Here is a 22,862-nt window from a genome sequence, read left to right as displayed (position 1 = left end):
ACGTCTACAGGAGCAGTTAAAGTTGCACCAGGACAAGATAGAGGACATGGAAAATCGATCACGTAGGTGCAACTTGAAACTTGTTGGACTGCCAGAGAAGGTTCCAGAGAGGTCTCTGGGGCCCCTTTTAGAACAGTGGCTGAAAAAAGAGCTGGCTTTATCTGATAGTTACGGAGAACTATGCATAGAGAGAGCACATAGACTGGGACGCTGGCAACAGGATATGCAGCGGCCCAGGATTGTTATTATTAAAGTGCACAATTATCTGCACAAAGAGGAGATTCTCCGTGGCTTCAGAACAAGACGAGATTCCCTTACATATGAGGGGACTCCGATAAAAATTTTTCAAGATTACTCAGCTGGAGTCCAGGAGCAACGGAGGCGATTTCATCCAATATGTGCAGCATTAGCCAATAAAAACAAGAGATTTATGTTGATATATCCAGCCACTTTGAAGATACAGCATGGGAACCAATGGCATTCATTTCAGAAGGTTCAAGAAGCCCAGCAGTTCGTGGATGTAAAATTAAAAGAGCCAGATCCATAAGAGTAACTGTGGTCCAGGGGAGCCTGTATCATGGCAATAAACCACTTGGAGAAGAGATTTGAGGACTGGTAAATGTGGATGTGATGTCACTACCTAAGATTTACGGGCTCATCCACGGGGCACTTTACCTCATATTGTTCCAGGGGAACCTCTGGTGTATGGCCTCTTTGGAGTGCTTCGTGGATGTGCCTCTTAATGTTGTTATTCCGGTTGAAAGTTACACTGTTTGATATATTCTGGGTTGTACTGTTGGATTGAGTTATTGCAATATGAGATTTAAGTGTGATCCAGAAACCAGATTCTAACACGCACAACAGAAGGAACATAGTGGGGGGAAGGAATTGATATAAAACAAAGGGGGGAAAGGTTACGTTAGGGGCTTCATGTAGGTGATAGAAGTTCACACAGGTTCAATCACGATGGGAGGGGCAAAGGGAGGGGGGGAGGATACACAGAGACAACGGAAGGGAAGTAACGCACAGGGACACCAGATAAAGCACTCAGAGGAAAAAAGAGAAAGTTTAATAGAGAGGATAACATTGGACAGGAGAGACGTAAATTGGAACTTACTTATCATGTACTCCAGGGAGGCCGACACAGATGATGGAGTGATAGTACACTTAATGAGGCGACTGGGGAGGGGCTGGGACCCAGCTGCCAAACGATATAAAATAAACCTAGAGTGGATATCACAATACCGTCTGTACCACATTGTAAATTAATATCATGGAATGTTGGGGGTATAACATCCCCATGCAAGAGAAAAAAGATTTTAAAACATTTAAAATATTTAAATGCTGATATTGTATGTATGCAGGAAACAAAGCTATCAGATTTAGAACATGACAAGCTCCAACAAAGTTGGGTTGGGCAGGTGCTCTATGCCTCAGCGGAGGGAAGAAAGGGTGGGGTAGCGATATGTTTTCATAAACGTTTGGCCTACTCAGTTAAAAAGGAGTTGCAAGATTCTGCGGGGCGGTATCTTTTGGTTAAATTGTGGTTACAAGGGAGGGAATTATATATATTGAATGTGTATGCCCCCACGCCACCAGAGAGGTCATTCTTCCCTAATTTGCTGAGGCAGATGACACCATATCAGGATAAAGATTTGATTGTGGTGGGAGATATGAATTGCTTGATGGACCCCGGATTAGATTGTACAGGGGTGAGAGGGCTTGCGCGTGTAGGACACAAAGAAGGGAGAGTGCTAAAAGAATTTGGACATTCTCTCTCTGTGATAGATGCCTGGAGGAACTTGCACCCAGAAGCTAGGGAGTATTCCCACAGATCGAGGGCCCATGGAACATGGGGAAGGATAGATTATATTTTCGTATCAGAGACACTGTTTCCTCAGGTTATCAATTCCAAAATGGAAGAGATACTAATCTCTGATCATAGCCCCGTATGGATAGAATTAGATGGTGCATACAACTCGGTAACGTCTAGACGTTGGAGATTCCCGAGTTATTTAGCTAATGACAAATCATTTCAAAAATTTTTAAAGGCCCGATGGGATGAGTACACACATTTCAATAAAGCCCACCAATTTAACCCTCAATTATTCTGGTGCACGGGGAAGGCCGTCCTACGGGGAGACCTGATTGCATATGTTGCGGCTAGGAGGAAAAGGTCCACACGTAGTTTAATTAGTTTGAACAGGCGGCTAACGGGGGCAAGGCGCCGATATTTGGCGCAGCCAACGGGAACTAATAAAGACAGATACTTAGCTATACAAGCCTCCATCAATTCCATGTTACATGAGAATCAAATGAGAAATCAGACCTTCCAAAAATATAAGTTTAATAGGTTTGGCAATAGGGCCGGCGGACTTTTAGCAAGGATGGTTAAGAAGAGGGGCGGAAACCGAACGATCCCAGTAATTCGAGATAAAAGGGGGGGTATTACCAATAAGCTAGAAGACATACAGAGCACTTTACAAGAGCACTTTATGCATTTATATAAGAAGGACCACTTAAAAGGGAGACCCGAAATAAGAGAGTTCTTAAGGAAAGCTGATATGCCACAATTGGGAGAGGAAGAGATAGCTTTGTTAGACTCTCCGATACAGCTGAAGGAGTTGCAAAGTGCGATTAAGGGACTAAAATCCCATTCAGCACCTGGGGTGGATGGTTACTCCGGTGAGTTCTATAAAATTTTGGAGCTCTCCCTCCTGGGCCCTCTATACGCATACCATCAGGCGGTTATCTCGGAGGGGAAGTTCCCACTGCATAAGAACACCGCATGTATATCCTTATTACTAAAACCCGGGAAAACTGCAGAAGAACCAGAGTCATACAGACCTATCTCACTAATCAATGTAGACATTAAGCTATTGGCAAAGATTCTGACTGAGCGCCTTAAAATATACCTCCCTAAAATCATTGGGCCAGCACAAGTAGGGTTTATACCAGGGAGACAGTCGGTATTGCACGTTCGGAGAACATTGATGTCTATGGCCCAGTGTAGACACCAGCAAATCCCCGGGATGGTGGTTAGTTTAGATGCCGCTAAGGCATTCGATAGGGTCAGCTGGGACTTCCTATTTGAGTTATTAGAGTGGATAAAATTGCCCACTGGGATTATACGAGCAATACAGGCCCTTTACAATGATATGAATGCACAGGTAGTGGTTAATGGCGGGATAACGACAAGATTTTCTGTGGAAAGGGGAACTCGTCAGGGTTGTCCCCTTTCACCTCTGCTATTTGACTTGACACTGGAACCACTGCTTAGGACGCTAAATTCGGACACTGGGATAAGCGGAGTGAGACTGGGAGATCAAGAGGTGAAAGTTTTAGCCTATGCGGATGACATTCTTATGTTACTCACTGACCCCCAACGCTCATTAAAAACTGCATTGGAGGTGATTCGGGAATATGGTAATCTGTCGGGGTTTTCCCTGAACTATGATAAATCGGGAGCGATGGCCCTTGACGAGACTATCAAAGCGCAATGGCAAGGGAAGTTTCCCATCACATGGGTAGGCTCTAAACTGAAATACCTAGGGGTAATGATTTCTAATAATTATGCCTCACTATACAAGGATAATGTAGGTCCCCTCATAGATATGACTAAATGTAAACTGACTATGTGGCGAGACTTACCATTAACAATTTGGGGACGAATTGCGCTTTTCAATATGATGATTGCACCCAAATGGCTTTATGTATTTCAACAGCTACCCCTCTTTTTAAAATCTAGGGACGATAAATTACTCATTAAAATAATACAGGGGTACCTTTGGCAAGGGAGAAAACCCAGATTGACATATGAGCAACTTACAACACCACGGGACGCGGGAGGAATGGGTCTTTTAAATATTAAGTTCCTGATGGTTGCCTGTTCAATGAGACACATAAACGACTGGTACCGGGGGACTTCGGACTTCTCTGTGACTTCTGTGGAGGTCTCCAGGTTCCCCGGGATACATTTTAGCTCATTACTACATACCGGGGTTGCTTTACCTCCGGGTGCATTCAAAATACATCCACTGTTGCGAGCTCTCAGGGAGACCTGGAGGTGGACATGTAGGAGACGCCATTTCTCGGCCCGGGTAACACCTTGGTTGTCGATTTGCAATAATCCGGCCTTTATACCGGGCCAGGGGGGTGGAATATTCCGTAAATGGGAAAAACAGGGAATAATGTACTTAGCGCATATAGTGACAGATGAAGGGAAGATATACTCTTACCCAGAGCTTCAACAAAAGTATAAGATCTCGGGAAATAACCACTTTGCATACTATCAACTAAAACACTATTTAGCCTCTCTAGATTGGAAAGATTTAACGGAGGATGTAGTAGAAGTCCTTTCAGAGGATTTCACATTAGGAGCTCAGCTTGCTGTTCCTTTGAAGTTCCACCATCAACAGCTTAAAGATTCAACGGCTGAACTAGATTATAAGGGGTTAGCAGAAAAATGGTCAAGTGACTTAGAACATATGATTTCTCCCGAGGTCTGTAAAACGTACTTGAAATCATTGTACAGACAAAGATTGTCAATACCACAACGAGAGAGACTGTACAGATGGCTCTTAAGAACCCATATATCCCCGAACAGGGCATTTAGGGCTGGATTTGCGGAACACGGAAATTGTCCGAAATGTAACTTTGAGATGGCCTCACTGGGGCATATGTTCTGGAGCTGTAAGCACGTAAAAAGATTTTGGTTAAGGGTGGGGCAGGAGATAGATAGGATGTGGAACTGCACTTTTATTAGAGATCCACTAATATTATTCAATAACTTTAGATATACAACAACACCTCCGGTGGGACTCAAAGCGTTCTTGTGCATTGGAATATATTATGGCATTAACTCGATTTTGCAATTCTGGAGAGATGCGGAAGAACCTCCCCTGCAGGTATGGAGGGGTCAAATGCTTAAGCAAATGCGAATTGACCGGTGCGGTATCCGAGAGATAGATAGTACACCGGGACAGAGGTTCAGAGCATAATGGGAACCAATGTGGGAGACTTTGACACCTAGAGGAAGGAGTTATTTATTAAACTTTTAATATTGACATTACATTACATTGCACATTGAACATGTGGTTTGGGGGAGGAAGGGGCTGACCATGAATAAGAGGTTCAAGAAGGCAAGTGATAAGCAGATCTTCCCCTCATATTATAGTGTGGAGGGGGCACAGGCGGATGCATATACACTGGTTTAAAGACCATAAGGGCCTTAGATCCTGTTGTTTAAGTTCGTTTCCCTTTATTATAATTTGGATGAGCAAGTAAAGGTGTCACACCCTGTGTTAACAAAGAAAAGGGGTCGGGATGGGTGAAGGGATGGGCAAGCGGGGGGGTTTATAAGTAGCAGTAACCATTGAAGGGGAAGAAGGGAGAGATTCCACCGAGACCATAAGAACATAAGGTCCGGGTGGAAGAGCTGTAGGATGGGTGGGAGGGAGAATGGGAGAAATTAATAAAAAGTTTGATGATGGATGTTGGATGTTGTAATGGTATTGTTGGATTGGATGTCCTGGGGCAACACTGTGTGTGCCCCCGGCTATTGATGTGATAACATGTATCATCAATAAAAATGTTGAATCATAAAAGCAGGAAGCCGGCAAAAGAATCGGTTGGGCCGCTGGAAGACCGAGGGGTAAAAGGGGCGCTCAAGGAAGATAAAGACCGTAGCGGAGAGATTGAATGAATTCTTTGCTTCGGGTTCACCAAGGAAAATTTGGGTGGGTTACCGGTGTCGGAAATAGTATTTCAAGCGGACAAGTTGGAGAAACTTACTGACTTCACAGTAAACCTGGAGGATGTAATGGGGCAGTTCAGCAAACTGAAGATTAGCAAATCTCCTGGACCGGATGGTATTCACCCTAGAGTACTGATAGAACTGAAAAATGAGCTTGCAGAGCTACTGTTAGTGATATGCAATTTATCCTTAAAATCAAGCATGGTACCGGAAGATTGGAGGGTGGCTAATGTAACGCCGATTTTTAAAAAAGGTTCCAGGGGAGATCCGGGAAATTATAGACCGGTGAGTCTGACATCGGTGCCGGGGAAAATGGTAGAGGCTATTATCAAAAACAAAATTAGAGAGCACATCCGAGGACATGGATTACTGAGACCAAGTCAGCACGGCTTTTGTGGGGAAATCTTGCTTGACCAATTTACTTCAATTCTTTGAAGGAGTAAACAAACATGTGGACAAAGGGGAGCCGGTTGATATTGTGTATCTGGATTTTCAAAAGGCGTTTGACAAGGTACCTCATAAAAGGCTACAGAGGAAATTGGAGGGTCATGGGATAAGAGGAAATGTCCTATTGTGGATTAAAAACTGGTTGAAGGATAGGAAACAGAGAGTGGGGTTAAATGGGCAGTATTCAGAATGGAGCAGGGTAGTTAGTGGGGTTCCTCAGGGGTCTGTGCTAAGACCGCTGCTTTTTAATATATTTATAAATTATTTAGAGATGGGAGTAACTAGCGAGGTAATTAAATTTGCTGATGACACAAAGTTATTCAAAGTCGTTAACTCGCGACAGGATTGTGAAAAATTACAGAAGGACCTTACGAGACTGGGCGGCTAAATGGCAGATGACGTTTAATGTGAGCAAGTGCAAGGTGATGCATGTGGGAAAAAAGAACCCGAATTATAGCTACATCATGCAAGGTTCCACGTTAGGAGTTACGGACCAAGAAAGGGATCTGGGTGTCGTCGTCGATAACACGCTGAAACCTTCTGTTCAGTGTGCTGTTGCGGCTAGGAAAGCGAATAGAATGTTGGGTATTGGGGTCCCATGATGCAACGCGGCTGATCGGACGCACGCGATCCAGCTCCGCTCCCAACGCCCCTGAAAACCAGCTAATTAAACCGCAAAAAATCTCTTTCAAGCCAAGAAAAACGGAGATCAGTGCGGCGGAAGAGTAGGGCAGCGCATCTGCGCCCTAATTGGCAGCTCAGCGAGGACGGGAGACGGGTATGCCCGCTAAGAACCAGCGGCCTAAAAAGACCCGCGAGGTGGAAGCACGCGCCAAAATGGCGACGGTAAATATGGCCGCGGGGGAGATCAGTCAGCCAGCAGACGCCTTTAAAGATTTGATCCAGCAAGTTACCGCAATACTGGAAGAAAAGCTATCCAAGTTCCAAACATCGGTGGAGCAAATCAGAGAAGCAGTGGAGCGGCAGGGCGCGAGGCTGCAACTAGCAGAGGAAAGAATCTCCAGGCAGGAGGACAGGGCAGAGGCAGCAGACACGAGGTTGGTGGCACTTGAACAGAAATGTGGGAAACTGGAACAACAACTAGATGACTTGGAGAATAGGAGCAGAAGAAATAATGTGAGAGTCGTGGGACTCCCTGAGACAGTGAAAGAGAAAGACTTATGGCACTTCATGGAGTCATGGCTGCCGGAACAGCTGGGTTTACAGGGGCCCGAGAAAGGATTGAAAGTTGAGCGGGTACATAGACTCGGTGCACTGAAAGAGGGAAACGCACGCCCCAGGACGGTCATAGCCAGAATCCTAAATTACGCTGATAAGGAGAAACTTCTGCTAGCGTTTCGGAAGAGGAAAGGGGAGTTGGAATATGAAGGGAACAGGCTCCTAATGTTTCAAGACTACTCTGCTGCAGTAACTGAACAGCGTCGGAAGATGGGGCAGCATTGCAAGAGGCTGTATGAGAAAGGAGTAAAGTTCGCTCTGCTTTTTCCCGCTAAAGTACGAATTATGCAAGACAACAAAGTACTTTTCTTCACAGAACCTAAAGAACTAGGGAACTATGTGGAACGCATGCAGCTCTGAATGTCTGTTTCCAGTTTCCACTTTACGATTTTTCTTCTTAGTTTTGGGATTCGGAAGAAGTGGCCGCAGTCTTGGTGGCCAATGAACAGTTGTCAGTGTGCAAAGCCCCACAGCTAGCTAAGTAAGACGTAGGAGGCTCACGGCATAGGTTAGACCTCTGCAGATCAGTGGAGCAGACCAATGAGAACTGCCTGCTAGAGAGGACCTTGCGGGGAGCTGGGAGGAGCAGAATCATGCTAAGCAGCAAGTTGACATCTTTATCGGTCTGGAAGCAAGGGGAGCCTCCTCGAAGTTCTTACTATACTTTAAATGCCAGAGCTGTGGGGTGCAAGACAAGATAAGCTGCAGTGACTGAAGCGTATAACATTCAGATATGGTCCGCAGGGATTCTGTGTCTCTCAACATGTAATTGAATATCTGTATGAGACCAGTTATGTTTATGTTTACATGTTTATGTTTACACGTTCATGTTAATATGTTTCAAATGTTATAAGCATCACTAGTAAGAAACCTGTTAATGGTTTATGCATAGAGATTCCAGTTCAAAGGTATTTTGTTTAGTAATGAACAGCAAGAAACAGGCAGGATGTCACGGGGGGAAAAACAGGAGATGCACATAGAGGGTTATAAGAGAACTATTTTGTAAGGGGGGTAGGGTAAGCTCAAGGGATCGGGAGGAGTTAGTGTTAAGGGGATGAGTGGGGCGAAGAAGCAATGGATGCGGTTGGGGGGGAGGCTGAATGTGTTGAATGGTTGGGAGAGTTTGGAAGGTAGGGGGGGTATCCTTCCAGGGGAGGGGGGGCAGAGGGGACAGAGGAGGGGGGAGGGAATGGGAGAGAAGTTGTCCACTGTACAAAAGAAGGAGCCTACTAGAGCATTTCACGCTGCTATCAGAATTCCCTGGGGGGTTTGGCTGGGAGGCCTCCTTGGGGTGAATCTCATGAAATCTATTGTGAACATTTGGATGTGGAGATTGCTTTTGTATGGCTAGTTTGAAAGTTATATCCCTAAATGTAGACGGAGTCCACTCACCAGTCAAACGCTTTAAAATATTACAGGCGTTACGGAAACAACAGGCCGACATCGCGTTATTGCAGGAATCACACTTGGGGAACGCTGAACACGTCAAACTGCGAAGAGAGTGGGTGGGGGAGGTATACTATGCCTCTTACAATAACAGGCAGAGAGGTGTGGCAATCCTATTAAAAAAGAACTTGGCATTTGAGTTGCACAGATTGTATCAGGACCCGGACGGCCGATATGTAATCATAGCAGGCCTCCTGCAGGGACAGAAAGTGGCTATATGTAGTATATATGCACCCAATATATATTCACAGAAGTTCTTTACCCTACTAGCTGCAAAGCTCACCACATTTGATAACTACCCATTTATACTGGGGGGAGACTTCAATAAAACTAGTGATCCCTCAATAGACCGGAAACCAGCTAAGACAATTAGCAAGGACCATGATGGGAAGGGAGTGAACTTTCTTATTAATGAATTGGGAGTAATCGATATTTGGAGGCTACTACATCTAGAAGAGAGGGAATTCACATTTTTCTCTCATCCCCACGGAGTCCATGCGCGCCTTGACTATGTGTTGATAAGTCAACCCTTAGTGAGATTGACTGAGAAAGCAGAAATTGGCGAGGCGGTCGTCTCTGACCATGCCCCAGTGTGGGTCCAACTGAGGTTGGGCGAGAGGGAAAGGATGATTCGTTGGCGCATGAACCCGGCCCTGTACCAGGACCAAGCCTTCTGCAAGTTTCTAAAGCAAGTGTGGGGAGAATATGTAGAAGAAAATTCAGAGCAGCCAGTAAATAACAGAATTTTTTGGGAAGCAGCAAAGGCAGTGATACGCGGAAAGATATTGGCGTACACCGCAGCCCTCAATAGGAAGAGGGACAAGGAGCTCCACACACTTATAGCCCAGGTACAGGGAGCAAGGAGAGGGCTTGTTCTCTCGCCCTCAGAGGTTAATAGGAAAGAGTATGTGGCAGCGAGAAAGAGGCTGCAGACAGCGCTAGACGCTAGAGCACTGTATGATATCCGTTTATACAAATACCGCATGCACAGATGGGGCAACAAAACGGGGAAACTGCTAGCGTCCCTAGTACGGCAAAGAAGCGGAAAAAGTTTCATAGGAAAAATTAAGGATGCACAAGGTAAAGCACAAACGGGGAGGGCAGAGATTCAACAAGAATTTGTCCGGTTTTATTCTTCCCTCTACGCAAAGGGTTCCTTCTCAGAGGCCAGCTGCGAGAGCTTCTTTGCAGGGCTGAGATTGCCATCCCTTACAGAGACACAGGTAGCTAGCCTGAATGGACCGATTGAGGGTCGGGAGGTGCTGAATGTCATAAAACAATTGAAATTAGCAAAAGCTCCCGGGCCAGATGGCCTGGGGACAGAGTTCTATAAAATACTGCAGGGTGAGATAGTCCCATCATTTGTGGCCATGTGTGAGGAGATACGTGACTCGGGTGACATGGGCACAGTTCTGAACCACGTGCACATCACGGTACTACCAAAACCTGGTAAGGATGTGGAGCTCGTAGGCTCTTACCGCCCAATATCCCTGTTGAATCAGGACATTAAGATTTTGGCGGCGGTTTTAGCAGCGCGTTTGGGCGCAGTGGTGCCACATCTGGTTCATCAAGATCAAGTGGGATTTGTAAAGGGCAGATTCGCATCAGCCAACATATTGAAGGTCAGCCGCATTCTGTTGGAGGGTAGTAAAACAGCAGGGGACAAGATAATGGCAAGCCTAGATGCCGAAAAGGCTTTCGACAAGGTAGTGTGGGAATACTTGTTTTGGGTGCTCCGAAAATATGGGATTACGGGCGAATTTTTAGAGTGGGTTCAGGCACTATACAGCAATCCCACTGCTCAAATTATAATAAATGATATGTTGACACCTGTTGTGCGCCTGGGGGGAGGCACCAGACAGGGGTGCCCATTGTCGCCTCTTCTGTTTATCCTCACCCTTGAACCACTAGCAGCTAAAATCAGACAAGATCCGACTCTGAAAGGGGTTCAGGTAGGAGGCAGGGAATACCGCATAAATATGTTTGCTGACGACATGTTGCTGTTGGTGGATGAGGCCTCCACAGGTATCTTCCAAGTGATGGACCTTATTAAAATGTTTGGTCAATTTTCGGGTTTGTGCATCAACTTTGGAAAATCTGAGGCGCTCCTAATTAGTAACCCCTGTGCATGTGTACAGATGTCAGACTTCCCGCTGGGATGGGCCAGGGAGGGGATCAAATATCTGGGAGTGTACTTAAGTGCAAAGGTAGAATGGGTGTATAAGAAAAATGTAGTAGAAAGATTGGAAGCTATTAAGAAGTTATGCTGCAAATGGAAAGATCTCCCAGTCAGTTTTATGGGGCGAGTGGCTCTAGTAAAAATGGTCTTGCTTCCGAAAGTATTATACCCTTTACAGATGGTGCCCTTATGGGTTCGCAAACGGGAGGAGAGTCAATATCGCAGTTTAATTACCTCGTTTATATGGCATGCGAAGAGACCCAGAATTTCTTTTGCTAAACTAGTCCTAGATAAAACACAGGGCATACAATGTGGCAGCGCTGATGCATTGGGTACATGAGTTACATTCCGGGGGGACGACCTTCTCTCCGGAAGATTTCTGGGAGAGTTGGTGTGCCCCTCTAGATCCATTCGTTCTTATGGACATGGCACAGGCTAGTGGCTTTGGCAGGGTAAAAATCAATCCATATTTGCTTGCATTGCGGAGGGCTTGGAAATGGTGGAGAGAGCTGGGTGGAACAAGGGGAGGAGTGGGTCCTTTTGTCACTTTGACAGGAAATTCGGACTTCCCAGCAGGTCTTGGAAACACGGTATTCCACTCGTGGAGAGCAAAGGGGTGTAGATACATTGGGGAATTCCGCCGGGTGGGAGAACAGACTTTCCCGTCCTTCGAACAGCTCAGGCGCGCATGGAACATCCCTAATACCCAGTTTTTTGCCTTTTTGCAAGCCAGGGACTATGTACTGTCAATAGAGCGTAAATATGGGGGCCCGGTAACCTTTGGTAAACTGGATTTGGTGTTTATGCAAGTGCCACCCATATTAAACAAGTTGTCTATGTGGCATAAGATTATCAGGGACAATAGACAAGTTACGTATCTGCAGCAATTAGCGCACACTTGGAGTAAAGAAATTGGGGGCACAGTAACTGTGGAAGAATTAGGGAAGGTCTTTGGAGAGCTTTGCAAGGTTACACCAAACACTGCTTTACAGGAGATACAATTTCGCATTTTGCACAGGGTTCACGTCTCCAGGGCAAAAGGGAAAGCACTGGGGTTGTGGCCCGATAATCAATGTGTGAAATGCAGAGCACATGTGGGAACGCTACTGCACTCCTTTATGGAATGCCCTAAGCTGGGTGAGCTTTGGCAGGGCGACCTTACACATATAGAACGCTTGGTACAAAATGAATTTGAATGGTCCTACTCAGTTGCGTATTTGGGTAGCTCGATGAATCTGAGAGAGCAAGGGCTGAGTGAGGCCCAATGTAAATTTGTAATAGTGGCCACCATACTAGTTAAAAAGTGTATTCTGATGTCATGGATAGATACTGCCCCTCCCCAACTCAAAGTGTGGATGGGCCTGATGAGAGAAATGGCTAGCTGGGTAATGAAGACAATACAACCTCATGCATCTCCAGGACTGAAGCAATACCGACTGCTATGGGGTAGAATTCCTGAGGCTGAAGCATTGTTGCTGGATCCCTCGGCTGAGAATAATCGAGGACTAAAGGATGCTAAGCTAACACTCGGGAGAGGGGAGTGAAAGGAATCTCCAAGAGGAAATCAGAGAGACTAGAAATTGCCTGGTTACTAGCAGTGGACAACAGGGGGGGGGTGGGGGGATGGGGGGGTGGGAAGTTTAACAATAACCAAAAAGTCAAAGGTGTTTTACATAATTATAAGCCATAGTTGTGAAGTCTATTTTTGTGATATACTTGTGTATTGGCTTTCACTTTGTTTGTCGTTGAACCAGCGGAAGTCCCCTTGTTGGGACATGCATTTGTACTTTATCTTGATATTATTATGCACCAAAGACATAATAAAGATATTTTCAAAAAAAAAAAAAGAATGTTGGGTATTATTAGGAAAGGTATGGAAAACAGGTGTGAGGATGTTATAATGCTGTTGTATCGCTCCATGGTGCGACCGCACCTTGAGTATTGTGTTCAATTCTGGTCGCCGCATCTCAAGAAAGATATAGTAGAATTGGAAAAGGTGCAGCGAAGGGCGACTAAAATGATAGCGGGGATGGGACGACTTCCCTATGAAGAAAGACTAAGGAGGCTAGGGCTTTTCAGTTTAGAGAAGAGACGGCTGAGGGGAGACATGATAGAGGTATATAAAATAATGAGTGGAACAGGTGGATGTGAAGCGTCTGTTCACGCTTTCCAAAAATACTAGAACTAGGGGGCATGTGATGAAACTACAGTGTAGTAAATTTAAAACAAATCTGAGAAAATGTTTCTTCACCCAAGGCATAATTAAACTCTGGAATTCGTTGCCGGAGAACGTGGTTAAGGCGGTTAGCTTAGCAGAGTTTTAAAAGGGTTTGGACGGTTTCCTAAAGGACAAGTCCATAAACCACTTCTAAATGGTAAAAATCCACAATTCCAGGAATAACATGTATAGAATGTTTGTACGTTTGGGAAGCTTGCCAGGTGCCATTGGCCGCTGTCATGGACAGGATGCTGGGCTCGATGGACCCTTGGTCTTTTCCCAGTGTGGCATTACTTACGTACTTATGGTACTTATTCCGAACCATGTGCTTCTAAACGACTGTCGGCCTTCTCCCAGTTTCTAGTTTAAAAGCTGCTCTATCTCCTTTTTAAATGCCAATACTACTACTGCTACTACTTATCATTTCTAAAGCGCTACTAGACGTACGCAGCACTGTACATTTGAACATGAAGAGACAGTCCCTGCCAGCAGCTTGGTTCCACCCTGGTTAAGGTGGAGCCCATCCTTTCAGAATAGGCTCCCCCTTCCCCAGAATGTTGCCAGATTCCTAACAAATGTAAAACCCTCCCTGCACCATCATCTCATCCACTCATTGAGACTCCAGAGCTCTGCCTGTCTCTTGGGCCCTACGCATGGAACAGGGAGCATTTCTGAAAATGCTGCCTGGAGGATCTGGATTTTAGATTTCTACCTAGGAGCCTAAATTTGGCTTCCAGAACCTCCCTCTCACATTTTGCTATGTCATTGGTACCCACATGTACCAAGACAGCCGGCTTCTCCACAGTACTGTCTAAAATCCTATCTAGGGGACACTCAAGGTCCTCCACCTTCGCACCAGGCAGGCAAGTGACTAGGCGATCCTCACATCCACCAGCCACCGAGCTATCTACATGCCTAATAATCAAAACACCAACTACAACAGCTGTCCTGACCCTTCCCTCCTGGGCAGAAGCTCCTGGAGATATATCCTTGGCATGAAAGAATATTGCATCCCCTGGTGGGCTGTTCCTGACTACAGGATTATTTCCAACTTCACCAGGGTGATGCTCTTCATTTATGAGGCCTCCCTCCTCCAAGGCAGCACAGGGGCTGCCAGATTGGAGGTGGGACTTCCCAACAACATTCCTGTAGACTGCCTCTTGGTACCTCTCTGTCTCCCTCAGCTCCTCAAAGCCTGCTACTCTAGCCTCAAGAGAGCACACATATAACCTTTCACTATGTGGGAGATAATCATACATGTTACACTCTGTGCAGAACACTGGATAGCACCCTTCTAGCTGCTGGACTGCTGTCTACATCTTAGTATAGAGTTGTTTAATTAAAATGTCTTCAGGTACTAGGGTATTAGATGACCTGGTTGTCTCTTCACACTTTTGTATGTCTCTACTGGTTGGATACTCAAGCCTGTCAGGAAGCGGTTTTTGGTGAGTGCGTTTTTACTGCAGGGCTTTGTAGATACTGCTCTGGTATTTCCCATCAATCATTTCTGGGCTGGTCCAGAGGGATCCTAAGGAAGGAGAAATTAGATTTTGCCTGCTAATTTTCTTTCCTTTTGACCCTCTGGAGTGGCCCAAATCCCACCCTTAGCATTAATCTGGTTCTGTCTTTCTGGTTTGGTCTGTAGTTTCTGATTGTTTTGTTTTTACATCTGAAAAAACATAAGACTTTTACAGATAAAGTTTCAAATACAAATGAAGCCATTTCTATGGTTCTTTATGCTAGCTCTGCTAATTGTTTGCTGTGTGGCTGTTGGGTGCCCTGTCGAGTGCACATAGTTCTTCTTTTCTTCTCTTCCACTCTTGCTTTGGTAGTGATATACTGATTCAAACAGAGGCTGGTAATGGCTATAATAGGCTCATGTAAGAATCAGAGTTCTCAGTCTCCACCTGCTGGTTAGCTTACGCAAACTATCAGTCATTTCTGGGCCAGTCAAGAGGGACTAAAGGAAAGACAATTAGCAGGTAAATTCTAATTTCTCCTTTTAATAGACAGCATAAGGTATAAGCAAAGACTATTAGAAAATAATATTGCTCTTGATTTTAATTTTTCAGGGAATATAGTCCTCACATTCAGTGACATCAATGTGCTTTTTTTATTCTGGATTGTCCAAGCTGGTGTAATGGCCACAGTGTGGACCGGTGTCTGAACTCCTTTATCCTATTTTAGTAAGAATCTATATCATGCTTGTCCTTAATCAGTCCTTAATACAAAACGCGGAACATCTCAGTTCTACGTTCTCTTATTTGTGCACAGTTTGGGTAAGCATAAAAAGCTGGTAATCGTGATTTTTTTTAAAGCACGCTCTCACAAAAATTTCAGAGGAAATTTAACTATATCTGTGTTGACTTGAGAACATAAATGAGTCAGATTGTTGAGAAATCCGTGTTAAAATAGCTCTCTCAGTTGTCAGCCTGTGCTTGTAGTTCCTAAGGCTGGAGGGTAATAATCTCCTGTGGGTTTAGCAGAGGTTTACTAATTGCAAGCTCTGCCAACTGCAAGCTCTGACAAATCCCCACTGGCCCTCATTAGTTCACATTCACATAATCAATCTTTAGATTTTGGCTTCGGCCAAAACCAGGTGATAAATTTTGGCTGCAGTTTTGGTTTCAGCCAAAAGTATTTAGACAGTTTCGGTAGCAGATTCAGTTTGTCAACCTCTAATTTGGATGTTCTCAAAAAAGGGATAAAGTCTCTCCTTGCATTAAAAAAAATGTTTGAGCAAATCGTGATAATTGAAGTAAAGGTTTCTACTTTGGATGTTTCTGAATTTCAAATTAGGGATATAGAAAGGGGGGGTGGGATTTGATATACTTCCTTTCTGTGTTTTATAATCAACTAGTAAGGCCCGTTTCTGACACAAATGAAATGGGCGCTAGCAAGGTTTTCCTCGGAGTGTGTATGTTTGTGAGAGAGTGAATGTGCGATTGTGTGTGTGTGACAGAGAGTGAGACTGGGTACGAGTGTGTGTGTGTGTGTGAGAGAGAGAGAGTGTGTGTGTGAGAATGAGAGTATGTGCCACGGGCCCCCCTTCCCAGCTCCAGGGTCGGGCCCCCCTCCCTCCCATTTCCAGGGTCTCCCTCCGAGGTCCAGGGTCGCCCCCCTCCCTCCCTCTGAGTTCCAGGGTCACCCCCCTCCCTCCCTCTGAGTTCCAGAGTCACCCCCCTCCCTCCCTCCCTCTGAGTTCCAGGGTCGCCCCCCCTCCCCCCGAGTGTCTGGGTCGTCCCCTCCCCTCCCTCCGAGTGTCAGGGTCGTCCCCTCCCTCCCTCCAAGTGTCAGGGTCGTAGGATCATAGCTAGCAGAAAAAGGGCATGCTACCTCTCAGATTTAGGGGCGAGTGCAGTATCTCTCTTCCCCGGCTCGCCTGCAGGCCCGGCATCTCTCCCTCACCGGGGGGCCTTGTGTCTCCTCTCTCCCTCTCGCCGCCACCTCACAGGCCCAGCATCTCACCTTCTTTCTTCCTTCCCTCCCCGCCGCCCTTCTAATTCTAACACACCTGCATCACCTGTAACCCTAGTAGCGCTCTAGAAATGTTAAGTAGTAGTAGTAAGTAGAATTGAATCAAATTTTTTTTCTTTCAAAAAGTACAAATACTAGCAGCCATTCAAATTACATGGAGATACTTGTAAAACAAATAGGAGGAAAGATTTTTTCCACTCGAATAAACTCTGGAATTCTTTGCTGAAGGATATAGTAACAGTTTCTCCGAGGACAAGCAGGCTGCTTGTTCTCACTGATGGGTGACGTCCACGGCAGCCCCTCCAATCGGAAACTTCACTAGCAAAGGCCTTTGCTAGTCCTCGCGCGCCGATGCGCACCGCGCATGCGCGGCCGTCTTCCCGCCCGAACCAGCTCATGTTCGTCAGTCTTCTTTTGTCCGCGCTCGGTACTGTCGTGTTTGCGCCGTTCACGCCCCTTAAGTTGACCCTCGCGCGTCTTTTTGACTTTTCGCTTCTAAAAAAAAACAAAGGGATTTCAGAGAAGGGCCCTTTGGTCTTTTTCCCCTCCCCGTATTTCCAGTTTTTTGCCCCGTTAAGTTTTCTTTCGTTTTCGGGGTAGGCCCTTTTGAGGCCTCTGGTCGAGTTTTTTTCTCCCCCTCTTTTTGGTGCCTTACCGCAATTACGAGTTTTGATTTCGCCGGCTTGATTTTTCCGCCCATGTCATCGAAGTCTCCCAGCGGCTTCAAGAAGTGCACCCAGTGCGCCCGGGTAATCTCGCTCACTGATAGGCACGCGTCGTGTCTTCAGTGTCTGGGGGCTGGGCACCGCCTGCAGGCCTATAGTCTTTGCGCCCTTTTACAAAAAAGGACTCAGGTAGCGAGATTGGCCCAGTGGAACGTGTTGTTCTCGGGCTCTTCGTCGGCATCTGCACCGGGAGTATCGAGTGCATCGACGTCGACAGCGTCAAGACCTCCGACCTCGGCGGCGACTGTATCGATTGCATCGAGGCATCGACCCTCTGCATTGTCGGGGCCGAGACATCGGAAGGCTGCGTCGGCGTCGGTGGTACCGGGACCTCCACTAGTGCTGATGTCGTCGGACGGTGGTGCTTCGACTGGAGTGCAGGTGAGGGCTGTCCATTCCCCTGCTGGTGGCGGTGAGCCTTCGGGTGGGTCTCCCCCTACCCTGAGGGCTCCTGCGGTACAGCCCCCCCCGAGACCGACCTTCTTCGGCCTCAGCCCCGAGGAAGCGACGGTTGGATTCTACGTCCTCCTCGTCGGTACCGGGAAGTTCCGGTGACATGCTTCGTTTGAAAAAGTCAAAGAAGCATCGACACCGGTATCCTTCCCGCATCGGTACCGAGAGCTCTGGGTCGCCGAGGGAGTCGGCACCCAGTAGGCATCGGCACCGGGAGGACCGCTCACCCTCTGTTCAGGAGGTGTCGATGCGCTCCACCTTGGACAGCCCGGAACAGCCTCCACGCCTGGAACAGACTCTGACTTCGACGCCTGCATCGGCTTCCATGTCTTTCTCCATAGCCGCTCTGCACGAGAGTCTCCGGGCCGTTCTCCCAGAGATCCTGGGAGAGCTATTGCGCCCTTCCCCTCCGGTACCGGGGGTGCTTGTGCCACCGGTACCGTCGAGTGAGGCACCGGCTGGCCCCTTGCCCGGGGTGAGGTCTCCGACATCGGTGCCGCTTGCGGTACCGACTGCGGTCGCCTCCCAGGAAGGCTCCCCGACGACGTCGGCGGAGGGAGCTTCGCCGGTGCGGGCGAGGGAGTCTACCTCTCGGCGCTCCCACCGTGGCCGTGTTTCCACGGAGTTGAGTCAGGCACGGCTTCAGACACAGGTTCATGAACTTGTGTCTGATACCGATGGTGAGGCCTCGTGGGAGGAGGAGGAGGACATCAGATATTTCTCTGACGAGGAGTCTGATGGCCTTCCTTCTGATCCCACTCCCTCCCCTGAAAGGCAGCTTTCTCCTCCCGAGAGTCTGTCTTTTGCGGCCTTTGTCCGGGAGATGTCTACGGCCATCCCCTTCCCGGTGGCTGTGGAGGACGAGCCCAGGGCTGAAATGTTTGAGCTCCTGGACTATCCTTCTCCACCTAAGGAAGCGTCCACAGTACCCATGCATCATGTCCTCAAAAAGACATTGCTGGCGAACTGGACCAAGCCTCTAAGTAATCCCCACATTCCCAAGAAGATCGAGTCCCAGTACCGGATCCATGGGGACCCAGAGCTGATGCGCACTCAGTTGCCTCACGACTCTGGAGTTGTGGATTTGGCCCTAAAGAAGGCTAAGAGTTCTAGGGAGCATGCTTCGGCGCCCCCGGGCAAAGACTCTAGAACCTTAGACTCCTTTGGGAGGAAGGCCTACCATTCCTCTATGCTCGTGGCCAAAATTCAGTCTTACCAGCTCTACACGAGCATACACATGCGGAACAATGTGCGGCAGTTGGCGGGCTTGGTGGACAAGCTCCCTCCTGAGCAAGCCAAGCTATTTCAGGAGGTGGTCAGGCAGCTGAAGGCGTGCAGAAAATTCCTGGCCAGAGGGGTATATGATACCTTTGATGTTGCGTCCAGGGCCGCTGCTCAAGGTGTGGTGATGCGCAGACTCTCATGGCTGCGTGCCTCCGACCTGGAGAATAGGATCCAACAGCAGATTGCGGACTCGCCTTGCCGTGCGGACAATATTTTTGGAGAGAAGGTCGAACAGGTGGTAGAGCAGCTCCACCAGCGGGATACCGCTTTCAACAAGTTCTCCCGCCGGCAGCCTTCAGCTTCTACCTCCACAGGTAGACGTTTTTATGGGGGAAGGAAGACTGTTCCCTACTCTTCTAGTAAGCGTAGGTACAATCCTCCTTCTCGACAGCCTGCGGCCCAGGCTAAGCCCCAGCGCGCTCGCTCTCGTCAGCAGCGTGCGCCTCAGCAAGGCCCCTCGGCTTCCCAGCAAAAGCAAGGGGCGAGCTTTTGACTGGCTCCAGCAGAGCATAGCCGCCATCAACGTGTCAGTGCCGGGCGATCTGCCGGTCGGGGGAGGTTGAAAGTTTTTCACCAAAGGTGGCCTCTCATAACCTCCGATCAGTGGGTTCTTCAAATAGTCCGGCAAGGATACACCCTCAATTTGGCCTCCAAACCTCCAAATTGCCCACCGGGAGCTCAGTCTTACAGCTTCCAGCACAAGCAGGTACTTGCAGAGGAACTCTCCGCCCTTCTCAGCGCCAATGGTGTCGAGCCCGTGCCATCCGGGCAAGAAGGGCTGGGATTCTATTCCAGGTACTTCCTTGTGGAAAAGAAAACAGGGGGGATGCGTCCCATCCTAGACCTAAGGGCCCTGAACAAATATCTGGTCAAGGAAAAGTTCAGGATGCTTTCCCTGGGCACCCTTCTTCCCATGATTCAGGAAAACGACTGGCTATGCTCTCTGGACTTGAAGGACGCCTACACGCACATCCCGATACTGCCAGCTCACAGACAGTATCTGCAATTTCAGCTGGGCACACGTCACTTCCAGTACTGTGTGCTACCCTTTGGGCTCGCCTCTGCGCCCAGAGTGTTCACGAAGTGCCTGGCTGTAGTAGCAGCGGCGCTTCGCAGGCTTGGAGTACACGTGTTCCCTTATCTCGACGATTGGCTGGTGAAGAACACATCCGAGGCAGGAGCTCTACAGTCCATGCAGATGACTATTCGCCTCCTGGAGCTACTGGGGTTTGTGATAAATTATCCAAAGTCCCATCTTCTCCCAGTACAGAGACTCAAATTCATAGGAGCTCTGCTGGATTCTCGGACGGCTCGTGCCTATCTCCCAGAGACGAGAGCCAACAACTTGTTGTCCCTCGTCTCGCGGGTGCGAGCGTCCCAGCAGATCACAGCTCGGCAGATGTTGAGATTGCTGGGCCACATGGCCTCCACAGTTCATGTGACTCCCATGGCCCGCCTTCACATGCGATCTGCTCAATGGACTCTAGCTTCCCAGTGGTTTCAGGCTGCTGAGGATCTAGAAGACGTGATCCACCTGTCCACGAGTTTTCTCAAATCCCTGTATTGGTGGACGATTTGGTCCAATTTGACTCTGGGACGTCCTTTCCAAATTCCTCAGCCACAAAAAGTGGTGACTACGGATGCGTCTCTCCTGGGGTGGGGGGCTCATGTCGATGGGCTTCACACCCAGGGAAGCTGGTCCCTCCAGGAACGCGATCTGCAGATCAATCTTCTGGAGTTACGAGCGGTCTGGAGTGCTCTGAAGGCTTTCAGAGATCGGCTGTCCCACCAAATTATCCAAATTCAGACAGACAACCAGGTTGCCATGTATTACATCAACAAGCAGGGGGGCACCGGATCTCGCCCCCTGTGTCAGGAAGCCGTCAGCATGTGGCTCTGGGCTCGCCGTCACGGCATTGTGCTCCAAGCCACATATCTGGCAGGCGTAAACAACAGTCTGGCCGACAGGTTGAGCAGGATTATGCAACCTCACGAGTGGTCGCTCAATTCCCGAGTAGTGCGCCAGATCTTCCAGGTGTGGGGCACCCCCTTGGTAGATCTCTTTGCATCTCGAGCCAACCACAAAGTCCCTCAGTTCTGTTCCAGGCTTCAGGCCCACGGCAGACTGGCATTGGATGCCTTCCTCCTGGACTTGGGGGAAGGTCTGCTTTATGCTTATCCTCCCATACCTCTGGTGGGGAAGACTTTGTTGAACCTCAAGCAAGACCGAGGCACCATGATTCTGATTGCTCCTTTTTGGCCGCGTCAGATCTGGTTCCCTCTTCTTCTGGCGTTGTCCTCCGAAGAACCGTGGAGATTGGAGTGTTTTCCGACCCTCATCACACAGGACGAAGGGGCGCTTCTGCATCCCAACCTCCAGTCTCTGGCTCTCTCGGCCTGGATGTTGAGAGCGTAGACTTTGCCTCTTTGGGTCTGTCAGAGGGTGTCTCCCGCATCTTGCTTGCTTCCAGGAAAGATTCCACTAAGAGAAGTTACTTCTTTCTATGGAAGAGGTTTGCCGTCTGGTGTGACAGCAAGGCCCTAGATCCTCACTCTTGTCCTACACAGACCCTGCTTGACTACCTTCTGCACTTGTCTGAGTCCGGTCTCAAGACCAACTCTGTAAGGGTTCACCTTAGTGCAATCAGTGCATACCATTACCGTGTGGAAGGTAAGCCGATCTCAGGACAGCCTTTAGTTGTTCGCTTCATGAGAGGTTTGCTTTTGTCAAAGCCCCCCGTCAAGCCTCCTACAGTGTCATGGGATCTCAATGTCGTTCTCACCCAGCTGATGAAACCTCCTTTTGAGCCACTGAACTCCTGCCATCTGAAGTACTTGACCTGGAAGGTCATTTTCTTGGTGGCAGTTACTTCAGCTCGTAGAGTCAGTGAGCTTCAGACCCTGGTAGCCCAGGCCCCTTACACCAAATTTCATCATAACAGAGTAGTCCTCCGCACTCACCCTAAGTTCTTGCCAAAGGTTGTGTCGGAGTTCCATCCGAACCAGTCAATTGTCTTGCCAACATTCTTTCCCCGTCCTCATTCCTGCCCTGCTGAACGTCAGCTGCACACATTGGACTGCAAAAGAGCATTGGCCTTCTATCTGGAGCGGACACAGCCCAACAGACAGTCCGCCCAATTGTTTGTTTCTTTTGATCCCAACAGGAGGGGAGTGGCTGTGGGGAAACGCACCATATCCAATTGGCTAGCAGATTGCATTTCCTTCACTTACGCCCAGGCTGGGCTGGCTCTTGAGGGTCATGTCACGGCTCATAATGTTAGAGCCATGGCTGCGTCAGTGGCCCACTTGAAGTCAGCCACTATTGAAGAGATCTGCAAAGCTGCGACGTGGTCATCTGTCCACACATTCACATCTCATTACTGCCTGCAGCAGGATACCCGACGCGACAGTCGGTTCGGGCAGTCAGTGCTTCAGAATCTGTTCGGGGTTTAGAATCCAACTCCACCCCCCCCCAGGCCCCTTTTTTATTCTGTTCCAGGTTACACTCTCAGTTAGTTGGATAAATTGTTAGGTCAATCTCAGTTATGTCCTCGCCGTTGCGAGGCCCAATTGACCATGGTTGTTGTTTTGAGTGAGCCTGGGGGCTAGGGATACCCCATCAGTGAGAACAAGCAGCCT

At 48.0% G+C, this 22,862-nt stretch overlaps 1 protein-coding gene across 2 annotated transcripts in view; it reads left to right on the top strand.

Moving 5' to 3' along the window:
- Positions 1 to 22,862, top strand: part of LOC115474405 (uncharacterized protein DDB_G0271670-like) — a 655,547-nt gene that overhangs the window by 455,351 nt on the left and 177,334 nt on the right. The gene's annotated exons all lie outside the window — the stretch shown is intronic.

The sequence above is a fragment of the Microcaecilia unicolor genome, chromosome 1 (assembly GCF_901765095.1).
Source record: "Microcaecilia unicolor chromosome 1, aMicUni1.1, whole genome shotgun sequence".
Lineage (NCBI taxonomy): Eukaryota > Metazoa > Chordata > Amphibia > Gymnophiona > Siphonopidae > Microcaecilia > Microcaecilia unicolor.
Note: the sequence above shows the minus strand (reverse complement) of the source record. Positions and strands in the feature narration are given on the sequence as shown.